This window comes from Vulpes lagopus, chromosome 10 (assembly GCF_018345385.1).
Source record: "Vulpes lagopus strain Blue_001 chromosome 10, ASM1834538v1, whole genome shotgun sequence".
Classification (NCBI taxonomy): domain Eukaryota; kingdom Metazoa; phylum Chordata; class Mammalia; order Carnivora; family Canidae; genus Vulpes; species Vulpes lagopus.
The window spans coordinates 31,166,526-31,179,636 of record NC_054833.1 but is presented as its reverse complement, the minus strand read 5'-3'; the positions used below and the strand labels follow the sequence as shown (position 1 = coordinate 31,179,636).

The 13,111-nt window shown below is 41.5% G+C and overlaps 1 protein-coding gene and 1 pseudogene across 9 annotated transcripts in view; both read left to right on the top strand.

Moving 5' to 3' along the window:
* The window catches only part of TMEM45B (transmembrane protein 45B), a 50,445-nt gene that overhangs the window by 30,123 nt on the left and 7,211 nt on the right, over positions 1–13,111 (top strand). The gene's annotated exons all lie outside the window — the stretch shown is intronic.
* On the top strand, positions 10,879–10,970 carry LOC121501054 (annotated as a pseudogene).

Sequence of the window (13,111 nt, the reverse complement as noted above, 5' to 3'; positions counted from 1 at the left end):
ACACTATATTCTCCCCATAACTACTTGCCTACTGACTAAAAACACATCCCAGTCCTATTAAAAAGATATTCAACAACTACCCTCTCCAGAGTCAGATAAAGGTTCAACATGATTCCCCTCTCCCTACTTGGAATTAGGTACTAAAAGCAAAGGACAGCAGTCTTAGTTCAATAATTATACTTCCCACAAGAGAGAAACCCAGGTTTCTCCCCCCATTAATTGTGGGAATAAGTGTAAGAACTCTAGAGAAGAGAAGAAACTAACATTTGTTAAATACTTACTCTAGGTAGTTGCTAGATGCTCTCCATTAACCCTCATAAGATGCTTCTGTTAAGGAACCTGTTTTGGAAGAAGTGGGGTACTGAAATTCAGAGATGTTGGGGAACTTGTGGAAGGTCCTACCAGTAGAAGTAGCAAAGCAAGGACTGACACTCCATAGTTCATGTTCTTTCTCTTATGCGACTATATTTCCCCTTAAAGAAACATGTAGGAACTCAGTTTCCTTTAGGCAAATCTAGGACATAGAATACATCTGAACCAATATAAAACTTGACTTGTGTCTTCTCTAACTTGACTTTCCTCAGGCCCATTTGTGAGTTCATACGCTTTCCAGAGACTCTTGGGCACACAGGACCACAATGTTTGGTTGATTTGACTTTTAAGTATACTGTTTTGTTCATTCTCAATCTGAGATTATTTCAAGGTTTAATGCATTCCACCCATGGAAGACACTGACATTTGGTCATTCTTGGTAACGAAGGTGGGAATGATAGGGTAAAGAGAGTAAGCAATGTGACCTAGCTCCATTCTTACTATATGGATGATTGGCTGCACCTGCTTCTTAGTCTGCACGTACTATTTGCTCTACCTGGCACTGTACCCACACTACTTACACTTACCTGTTTTTCAAGGAAGTTTTAGGGACACTTCCCTCTATAATCGTTCTATTTCTGACTCCAAGGTGAGTCAGAATCCTCCTTTCATTGTCATTACTCTGCATACGCTATTAAAATATTTAATGTATGTGTCATGATAGTTGAATTATTCTTTCTTCACCAGAGTTTCACCTTATTTAGGCAAGGTCCTTCTCTGAAGATTGATGAAATCCATTTTCTTTTTTTAAGATTTTATTTATTTATTCATGAGAGACACACACACAGAGAGAGAGAGAGGCAGAGACACAGGCAGAGGGAGAAACAGGCTCCATCCAGGGAGCCTGACGTGGGACTTGATCCCAGGACTCCAGGATCATACCCTGGGCTGTGGCGACTGAGCCACCTGGGCTGCCCTGAAATCCATTTTCAAGAGTAGAAGGGTAGACAGACAAAGGCACCAACAGAATTCAGTGGGGGAAAGAAGAATCTTTTCAACAGATGGCTGGGACAGTTGGATATGCAAAAAATGAAGATGGATCACTACCTCACACCATATACAAAAGTTATTGTATCCATTGTAAAATGGATCATAGACATAAATGTAAAAGCTAAAACTGTAAAAATCTTACAAGAAAACAGGAGTGAATCTTCATGCCCTTGAGTTAAGCAATGATTTCTTAGGTATGACACCAAAAGCATAAATAACAAAAGAAAAAAACAGATAAACTGGACTTCATCAAAATCAGAAGCTTCTATGCTGCAAAGGACACAATAAAGTAAAAAGACAACCCACAAAAACAGAGAAAGTATTTTCAAATCATATATATGATATGGGACTTGTATCTACAATAATATAAAGAACTATTACAACTCAATTTAAAAAAATTTAAATGGGCAATGAATTTGAATAGGCATTTCTCCAAAGAATATATACAAATGCCCAATAAGGTCACAAAAAAGATGCTTCACATCACTAATTATTAGGGAAGCAAAACAAAACAAAATGATGAGATATACTTTATGAGAATGGCTAAAACAAAAAAGATGAACATAGTAAGTGTTAACAAGGATGTGGAGAAATTGGTAACCTCATACACTGCTGGTGAGATTGGAAAGTGGTGCAGCCACTTTGGAAAAGAATCTGGTCATTCCTCAAAATGTTGAACATAAAGTTATCATATGACCAAGCAATTCCACTCCTAGGTATATGCCCAAGAGAAATGAAAACATAGGTACACACAAAAATATGTATACCAATATTCATAGCATCATTATTCATAACAACCCAAATATCCATCCACAAATGAATGGATATTATGTCAACTATATGTCAATTAAAAGTTTTTAAGATTAAAATTTAAAAACTAGATGAGGGATACCTGGGTGGCTCAGCAGTTTAGCACCTGCCTTCCGCCTAGGGCGCGGTCCTCGAGTCCTGGGATCGAGTCCCGCATCGGGTTCCCTGCATGGAGCCTGCTTCTCCCTCTGCTTCTCTCTCTGTTTCTCTCTCTGTTTGCATGACTCTCGTGAATAAATGAATAGAATCTTAAAAATTTTTTTAAAAATTTAAAAACTAGATGAATGGACAAAATGTGACAGATCTGTACAATGAAGTATTATTCAATAATAAAAAGGAATGAGGTCATCTGGGTGGCTCCGTTGGTAAGCATTGAACTCTTAGTTTCAGTTCAGGTGATGATCCCTGTGTTATGAGATGGAACCCTCCAAGCTGGGCTCCATGCTCAGTGGGGAGTCTGCTCGAGGATTCTCTCTCTCCCTCTGCCTTTGCCCCTCCTCCTGCTTGCACTCTCTCTCTCTCTCCCTCTAAAAGCAACAACAATAAAAAGGAATGAAGCACTGATGCATGCTGCAAGATGGATGCACCTGGAAACCATGCTAAGTGAAAAAGGCAGAGATATATGATTGCACTTATACAAAATATCTAGAATAGGCAACCCCATGGAGACAGAAAGTAGACTAGTGATTGCAAGGGTCAGTGGGGTTGGGAGGAAATGGGGAATGACTGCTAGGGGTATGGGATTTCTTTTGGGGTTGATGAAAATGTTCTAAAATCAGAAAGTGGTAATGGTTGCACTACTGTGAATATACCAGAAATCACTAAATTATACACTTTAAAGGAGTGAATTTCATGATATATGAATTATATGTCAACAAGGCTGTTATTTGAAAAAGAAAAAGAGAATTAACAAGAAAGCACTGAGACTTCTAGAACCACAGGAGGGTGACTTTCAGATTCATTAGGAAAAACTCCCAGGAACACAAAGCAGGAATACTTAGTAAGGTTGCTGAAATCTTCATAGTGACTTCTTTGATACATATGAGTTGTCTTTTATAGTGATTTATTTATTCATGAGAAAGAGAGAGAAAGAGAGAGAGAGAGAGAAAGCAGGCTCCCCATGGAACAGGGAGCCCAACACAGTGCTTGATCCCAGGACCTCAGGATCATGACCTGAGGCAAAGGCAGATGCTTAATGGACTGAGCCACCCAAGTGCCCCTATAATGATTTAGTAATTAAATCTATAAAACTATATGGAACTGTCAATTAAGTGATGAACAATAAATAAAATGTGGTGTTATGGGCTAGATTATGCTCCCTGCCCCCCAATTCATGTGTTGTTGAAGTCCTAACTCCAGTACTTCAGAAGGTGACTATTTGAAGATATGGTTTTTAAAGAAGTAATTAAGTTAAAATGAGGCCATTATGGAGGGCTCTGATCTAATCTGTTACCCTTATAAGAAGATGCCACAGGGACACACCAAGGGAAGATGTGTGTGAAGACACTGAGAGGAGACAGCCATCTCCAAGGCCAGGACAGAGGCCTCAGAAGAAGCCAACCCTGCAGACAGCTTGATCTCAGACTTCTAACATCCGGGACCATGAGAAAATAAATTCTGTTTTTTAAACCACCCAGTGTGGGCTGCTTTGTTACAACAGCCCTAGCAAACCAATAACTGCAGTATATGGCTGCAATGTGAGAGTTAGCCATGGAAAGGAGTAAGTAGTGATGCACACTGCAACATGGATGAGCCTTGGAAACTTAGGCTGAAAGACAGAAGCCAGCGCAGCCCTGGTGGTTTAGTGCTGCCTTCGGCCCAGGGTGTGATCCTGGAGACCCGGAATCAAGCCCCATGTCAGGCTCCCCGCATGGAGCCTGCTTCTCCCTCTGTCTGTGTCTCTGCCTCTCTCTCTCTCTCTCTATCTATCTCTCATGAATAAATGAATAAAATCTTAAAAAAAAAAAAAAAGTAACTTTGAAAAAAAAAAAAGACAGAAGCCAGTCTCGGGGCACCTCGCTAGCTCAGTCAGGGGAACACTGACAGTCAGTGGCTCTTGATCTTTGGAGTTGTAAGTTCGAGCCCCATGCTGGGTGTAGTGATTATTTAAAGAAGTAAACGAATGACTAAACTACATTAAAAAAAAAAAAGCCAGTCTCAAATGACTCCATGTTGTATGATTCAGTTTATATAAAATGTCCACAATAGGTAAATCAAGAGAGATATAAAAAAGATTAGTGGTTCTCTAGGGCTTTGGAGGTAGGGAGACTTAGGAAAGTCACTCATGGGTCAGGAGAATCTTTCTGTGGGTAATGAAAATGTTCTAAAACTGACTGTGGTGATTGGTTGTACAACTCCATCCATGAATATACTCAAAACCATTGAAGTTTACACTGTCAGTGAAAATGGTATGTGAATTACAGATCTCAATAAAGCTGTTACTTAGAAAAAAAAAAAAAGAGCAGGGGCACCTGGGTGGCTCAAGTGGTTGAGGGTCTGCCTTCAACCCAGGGCGTGATCCTGGGGTCTGGGGATCGATTCCCACATCGGGCTCCCTGCATGAAGCCTGCTTCTCCCTCTGCCTGTGTCTCTGCCTCTCTCTGTGAGTCTCTCATGAATAAATAAAATCTTTAAAAATAAATAGATAAAAATCCATTTTAAAAAAAGGAGCATATAGAAAGCAAGGGAGAAAATTGCTAGGGAAGTAGGCTCATGCTCCATTAACAGTTCTGAATGTAGAACACTCTAGTAAGTGGTAACATAAGAAACAAAGAAATAAAGGCAGCCTGACCTCTGCTTCCTTCAGAAAAAAAGCAGGATAGGAAACTGGCCTCGAACAGAACAGGGTTTCATGGCCCCAGCATTATTGAGAGTTGAGCTGCAGAATTATTGTGGGGGGTATCCTGCACATTACAAGATGCTCAGCAGCACTTCCAGTCTTTACCCACTAGATGTGCACAATGCCACCATCATCCCCAGTTGTGACAACAACCAAAAGTGTCAGCCCCCTATTGAGAATGGGGGGGACCTGGAGAAATGGAAATAAAGGTTAACCTTACAATGTAACAAACAGACCCCTGCTTGCCTGAATTTTAATTTTGGGGTCTCTTAAGGCAGGGCAGTAGGGTGTGAGTAGAAGAACATAGGCACCATTTTGAAAGAGAATATGTGTCTGATATCAGAAAGAAAAGGGGGGAATCTGGACAGTTTTAGATAAAATTTGCCAAAATAGTATTTGGCACCTTTTTGGTACAAATTCTGCCATTCTTTATGGCCTCATAACTTCCTCCCTGGATATAGTAAAGGTTTCCAATATTTTTTTATAGAAACTATAAAAGTGAGCACCTGGGCAGCTCAATTGGTTAAGCATCTGCCTTTGGCTCAGGTCATGATCCCAGGCTCCCTTGTCAGGCTCCCTGCTCAGCTGGGAGCCTGCTTCTCCCCTGTCTATCGCTCCTCCTGTCCTCCACTCTTCCTTACTCTGCTGTGCTCTCTCTCTCTCAAATATAATCAAGAAAGAAAAAAAGAAAGAAAGAAAGAAAGAAAGAAAGAAAGAAAGAAAGAAAGAAAGAAAGAAGAAAGAAAGAAAGAAAGAGAAAGAAAGAAAGAAAGAAAGAAAGAAAGAAAGAAAGAAAGAAAGAAAGAGAAAGGGAAAGGAAAGGAAAGAAAGGAAAAGAAAGAAAGGAAAGGAAAAGAGAAGGAAGAGGAGAAGAGAAAAGAGAGGAAGAGAGAGAAGAGGAGAGGAGAGGAGGAGGAGGAGAGAGGAGAGGAGGGGGAGAGGAGGGGGAGAGGAGGGGGAGAGGAGGGGGAGAGGAGGGGGAGAGAAGGGGGGGAGAGAAGGGGGAGAGGAGGGGGAGAGGAGGGGGAGAGGAGGAGGAGAGGAGGAGGAGAGGAGAGGAGAGGAGAGGAGAGGAGAGGAGAGGAGAGGAGAAGAGAAGAGAAAAAAGAAACACAACTACAAAGCCTCAGTGCCCTACCCATAACTGTTGACCTGGGATATTTCTGTAGGACTCATAACAACTTAGGTTATGCTGGATAAGAATGAACTGCAAAGTTTAGTGGCTCATTACACCTGTTCATTTTTCTCAGGCCAAGTGCTCATCATGGCTTGTGTGGGGCTCTGCTCCCTGTCTCCTCACTCTGGGATCTAGGCTGATGGAAGAGCTACTGTCATGAACATTGACAGAATGTGGTAAAGGGAAGTGTGTTCTGGGGTCTTGAGCTGCCAATTATTATTTTTTTTAATTTTTTTTTAATTTATTTATGATAGTCATACAGAGAGAGAGAGAGAGGCAGAGACACAGGCAGAGGGAGAAGCAGGCTCCATGCACCGGGAGCCCGACGTGGGATTCGATCCCGGGTCTCCAGGATCGCGCCCTGGGCCAAAGGCAGGCGCCAAACCGCTGCGCCACCCAGGGATCCCTTGAGCTGCCAATTATGTGTTTCTGCCCATCCCTAACACGTGTCACTTCTGCCCAGAAGTCAGAAGACCCCACCCAAGCACAGGAAGGCCCGAAAGTGCAGTCATACCATGTGATTAGAAGACAGAGAGCCAGAAATACTTAATGAATAGTGTTAAATACCCTTAAAGTACTTGTCCATATTGCCTTCCCACTTCATATCATCTAGCTGAATACATCTGGAATACATATATGCATATACATATATGTTACCATTGGTGCTCAAAATAGGGCCCTCTTATAAGTAGTCTTTTCCATCTTGCTCGTCTAGGCGGACTATCTCATGGGAAACCTTCCAGGGCAGCTGGTATAGCTCTAAGTCATTCTTTTTAATGATTACATAATATCTCAAGGTGAAGATAAACCATAATTAGGTCAAATGTATGGCTAGAACTAAGAAGAGGTCCAGGTTCTCTGGGATATTTGGTAATCTATAAATTTTGTATCCTGTCATCTCAGACTGGGAGAAATTGGCTTTAATTCCTGCCCCCGTCGTGACTGCCAAGTCCTTTGTTCTGATGTTAGAGAGTGCTGGGTGCTAAGCCCAGGCACTCAAGGAAGAAAATAAAATTCGATTTTCTTGTTTTTCTAATTCTCTCGCTCATTTACATACATCGTTTCACTACTTTCTTTTGTCTAAAATAAGGGAAAATGTGGACTACGTTTAAGAACAAAGGGCACCATATCCAGTTTTATTTTTAAGTACAGGCAAACGGCACCAACCATAATTTCTCCTCACCTCCACTCACTGCCTCTCTCTCTACTTCTGTGACTCTTCTGTCCTTTATTCCCTGTCCTCCACTCTTCCTTACTCTTCTCTTCCTTTTTCTCTTCTGGACACCTTCAACTGGTCTTCCATTTCACTTATCTCAAATTAAAAACAGAGAATGTAGTAGGGGAAATGGTTAAAGATAGGAGGACAAGAAAAAGCATGTCAAACTCTTATGCAAATTATGTTCCTTTTCCAGTGATCTTAGGACCAGAAAAATTGCCCAAACTTCCCAGTTACCAGCTTTCACTTAAAGCTACTACCTCTCCAGAACACTCAGTCCTCCCTTTACATTCCCATTCTATCTCAGGCAATATCAAAACAAAGAGCAAATATATTAAAATAAGAAAGTTAGGAAGCTTGTCTTTGCAGAAGCACTTTCTGATGTTTTCCACTCTGTGGGTCTTCCTTAGATTTTTTTAAATCCCGGGGTTGTGGGACGCATGGGGGCTCCGCAGTTAAGCATCTGCCTTCAGCTCAGGGCGTGATGAGTCCCGCATTGGGCTCCCCGCAGGAAGCCTGCTTCTCCTTCTGCCTGTGTCTCTGCCTCTCTCTGTGTCTCATGAATAAATAAATAAAATCTTTTTTAAAGTAAATATATAAATCTCAGAGTTGTGAGTTCAAGCCCTATGGAGTCTTCCAATCTTCCAAAAAAAAAAAAAAAAAAAAAGCTGACCTCAAATCAAGAGTTGGATGCTTATCGGACTGAGCCTCCCAGGCACCTCTGAAGTATTTTATAGTGTAATTCTAAAGAGTTTATCCCTTAAACATTTGCTTTTTTAATGTTTATTTTTAAATTGTTTTATAAAGGGACACCTGGGTGGCTCAATGGTTGAGCATCTCCCTTTGGCTTAGGGTGTGATCCCGGGAGGCTGCTTCTCTCTCTGCCTATGTCTCTCATGAATAAATAAATAAAATCTTGGGGCAGCCCCAGTGGCTCAGCGGTTTAGCGCGACCTTTGGCCCAGGGTGTGATCCTGGAGACCTGGGATCCAGTCCCGAGCCGGGCTCCTTACATGGAGCCTGCTTCTCCCTCTGCCTGTGTCTGTGTCTCTCATGAATAAATAAATAAAATCTTTTTAAAATAAATAAATAAATAAATAAATAAATAAATAAATAAAATCTTTAATAAATAATTTTTTAAAAGCTAGACTCTCAGGGACTTAGCCTATTTGAATGGTGTTATCCAAATTATTAGAAGTCTTTATTTTTCTATTCAAAGTGAGTTACTGCCTTGTTCCTCCTTGTTAGAACTGACCCGTCCTCTATCTCTACCACATGTCCTAATCAAATAACTAATCTAATAATTGGTTATTGCAAGGAATCTCTCTCCCTGCTCCTCTCCTTCACCAAATCAAGGTCCTCAGCCTTCCAAGTAGCATAAGTTTAGAAATAGTTTCTACGATATACTGCCATCCACTAACATGAATCTGAAACCAGGCAAAAGGGAAGGGTGGGGCTTGACAACTTGGTATGAACAGACAAGGACTCTGCTTTTATTCAGGGTATTGCTCCTCAGAAAAATGGGGAAGGACAGGAAGGATTTGCACAGCTGGTTTTTCTGCACTTCTGGCTGTAACAGGCTTGATCATAAAAGGGACCTGTGTTAAACATTAAACGAAAATGGAGACCCTTTTTTTTTTTTTTTAATGTTGATCAATATACGGTTTTAAAGGAATGAGAAGAGGGCCTTCCAGTTATGGCAGCATGAATAGATAGGCAATTTCTTTCTGCAAAAACAAAACAAAAAAAATGTATAAAACTAGGCGAAATTGTTAAAACCAGCCATTTCCAGGAACTGGAATTTAAACAAAGTCAAACAACAAATTAAGAAGCTGTTGTGACTCAGTTAAACGAATATTTGTTGGGGCAGCCCGGATGGCTCGGCAGTTTAGCGCCACCTTCAGCCTAGGGCCTGATTCTGGAAACCCGGGATCGAGTCCCACATCAGACTCCCTGCATGGAGCCTGCTTCTCCCTCTGCCTGTGTCTCTGCCTCTCTCTCAGCCATGAATAAATAAAATCTTAAAAAAAAAAAAACACACGAATATTTGTTAAGTAGAGTCACGGGGTGTCTGTTGATAAGTCTCTGTGCAAAAAGGGATTACTATCGAAATAGAGAATTTTATTTCTTACAGGTTCTGGAGAAGATTCAAGGCACGCTGCAAGGGGCCATCTGGGGAGGTCAAAGCAGAGCACCTTGGTAGAGAGTGTGACAGGACCTGGGGCACATACCTTTATAGGGTCAAGTGGAACCCTTGGTTCCCAGGCTGAGCCTGGATTGGTTAGTTCAAACCAGAAACAACAGGAGTTTGATAAGCTTCCCAGGGGTCTTATGTAAGGATGCACAAGGGGAAGGCCCTAGGAGGTGGGGGGAGACTGCTCACCTCAAGGGCCACTGGGGGCCGTATCAGGAACTTAGGTTTACTCAGGAGTCTGCTGTGTTCTCTGGGCAATGATCGCAAGAGAGCTCACAGCAGTTCAAGGCCCCCCGCAGGCCACCTGGCCACACAATACTATGGAGTAGTTCAGCTCAACTCTCAAAAGAAGCTTTTATTTCTGAAAAGCTCCTAGATCTCCAGGTAGAAGCAGCTGGAGGCCATGGCCTTTTCCCTGAGGCTGCTGCCTTTACTCAATGACTTTTAAGTAATGTCAGACATTGGATTCCTACATTATGTAGCCTCTTCAGATTGGCTTCTCATTTAGTAATATGCACTTCAGTTTCCTCTGTGGCTTGATTGCTCTTTTTTTTTTTAAGATTTATTTGAGAGAGAGCTGCCAGCTCTGAAAACAAGGCATTTTGCTGCAGGGGAAACATGCAATTCAGGGTGGTAACTGAGTGGCTGAAAATCCTTGGTTCTATGGGTTCAACAAGGAAATGAGCAGGGAAGAAGGGGTATAGAGAGAGAGAAGGGGAGTCAGAAAACATAATTGAAGAAATAATGGCTGGACACTTCCCAAGTCTGATGAAAAATATTAAACTATGGACTCAAGAACCTCAGCCAAGATCAAAAACACCAACGAAACACAAAAAGAATCACACAAAGATGTATCATAGTCAAACTGCTGAAAGCCAAAGATAACAGGAAAATCTTGAAAGCAGGGAAAGAAGTGACCGTAACTCACTGGGGAATAAATAACAAGATCATTAATAGCTGACTTCTCATCAGCCAGAAGCCAGTGGAATGACATGATCAAAGTGTTGAAAGGAAAAACTGCCAACTAAGAATTCTATATCCAGCCTAACTATTCTTCAAAAATGAAGGTGAAATAAGATATTTCCAAATAAAACTGAAAGAATTCATTGGTAACGGAACTGCTTTATAAGAAATATTAAAGGATATCCTTCATGTTGGAATTAAATGAGATCAGAGGGTTATTCAAATGCACAGGAAGGAATGAAGAACCCAAGAAATGGTAAATATGTAATTAAATATAAGACTATATATCTGTCTCTACTTCCTGAAAAATGTAAGACTGTTTAGCACAAGTACTAAAATTAGAATGATATAGATTAACAAGGCTCCTGCACAAGCATGACATGCAAATTTGTGAAGTGTTCCATATTTTTTTGAATTACTATATTGTGTGTCTAAAACTAATATTACACATATGTTAACTACACTGGAATTAAAATTAAAAACCTAATAAAGTTTTAGAGCACCTGGGTGGCTCAGTCGGTTAAGCGTCTGCTTTCAGCTCAGGTCATGATCAGTTCTTCCCAACTAGATCCAGAGATTAAATGCAATCTCAATCAAGCTCCCAGCAAGTTATTTCATGGCTACGGACATATGGATTCTAAAGTTTATATGGAAGGGGCACCTGGGTGGCTCAGTCGATTAAGCATCTGCCCTCAGCTCAGGTCATGATCTCTGGGTCCTGGGATCGAGTCCCATGTTGGGCTCTCTGCTCAGCAGGGAATCTGCTTCTCTCTCTCCCTCTGCCCCTCTCCCGCTTGTGCTAGTTCTCTCTCTCAAATAAATCTAAAAAAAAAAAAAGAGCAATCAAGCCACAGAGGAAACTGAAGTGCATATTACTAAATGAGAAGCCAATCTGAAGAGGCTACATAATGTAGGAATCCAATGTCTGACATTCTGGAAAAAGCAAAACTATGGCGGCAGTAAAAAGGGATGGTGTCAGGGGAGTGGGAGGGGGAGAGATGAATGGACAGAGCACAGACAATTTTTAGGGCACTGAAAATACTGTGTGATATTTATAATGATAGATACAAGTCATTATAATTTTGTCCAAGTCCATAGAATGCACATCAAGAGTGAGCCCTAGGGGCGCCTGGGTGGCTCAGTCCGTTAAGCATCTGTCTTCAGCCAGGTCATGGTCCCCAGGTCCTGGATCCAGCCTCGTGTCAGGCTCCCCGCCACCATGTTCACATAGTTTCTCTCTCTCTTTAATAAATAAAATCTTTAAAAGTAAAAAAAGTGAATCCTAAGGTAAACTGTGACTTTGGAGTGGTTATGACATGTCAATGTGGATTCATCTGTGGTTTAAAAAAAAGAAAAACACTAATCTGGTGAGTGACATCAATGAGGGAGACCACGCATGTATGCAGGCAAGGGGTATATGAAAAATCTCTGTACCTTACTCTGAATTTTGTTGTACCTAAAAGAGCTCTAAAAAAAAAAAATGGTGAAAACAACACAATATACTACATGGATGAGCATGTATTCCTTCCACAAATATTTGAATGCTTACTATGTCAGGCCCTGCAGTAAGCACTGAACTAACAACAATAACACAACAGATCAAATCCTTACTTTATATATATATATATATTCCAGTGGGTAGAGCTGGATGCTTAAAAAAAAAAAAAATCAGTATGTAATATCAGATAGTGACCCATGCAAACTTTAAAGAACATTAAGAAATAGACCTAGATGCCATTTGATAGGTAGTGATTAACTGTGAATAATAAACATACGATAAACTCTCTAAAAAAAAAAAAAAAAAAAAGTAGACCTGAATTGAAACGTGGGACATGCCTACATCTTTACACAACGTAGTCAGGGAATAAAGGAACATCTGGACAGAGACCTGAGTCAAGTGAAGGCGAGGCCTGTTGGCTGTCTGTGGGAAACTGGGTAGGAATAACACAGAGCCCCAAAGCCCGAGCTGCCTGTACTTGGGAATGGGAGGCAATGGACGGGACCCCAAGGTGCAGGCTGGAGGGGCAGGAGAGGTCAACGAGATAGCTCAGGATTGCGGAGGGCTTAGCGGCCCTGGTAAGGACTCTGAATCTAAAGATGATTTAGGCAAATGACCATCAGGTGACCACGGTGAACGTGAAGAGGAGGGAGAGGCTGGCAGAGAGCCCGAGGACCCCGGGTAGATGATGCCTCATAAGGATAAACGGACAAATGGCAGCGTTCACAAACTCATGAGAAATCATGCACATAAATACCAGATGAAACCGTGGAAAGGGTGTAAAAGTGGCTTCACTGGTGGGTGAGGAAGTCAGAGCACGAGGCTGCTGCTTCTCACTATAGGCCTTTTAAATATGATTTGACTTCTTAACTCTAAGGGTTTTTTTTTTTAAAGCTTGTGAAAGTTCTTGCTGAAGGGTGGAAACCTCAACTGTAAATGCATCGGATGTGAAATAGCCCGGACCTTGGAGCCAGTGATAGGAGAGTGGTAGCCCTAATGGCCAGGGTTGGACTAGTCTGTGCAGATCACAGGCACTTGATGCTCCTCCCGGGA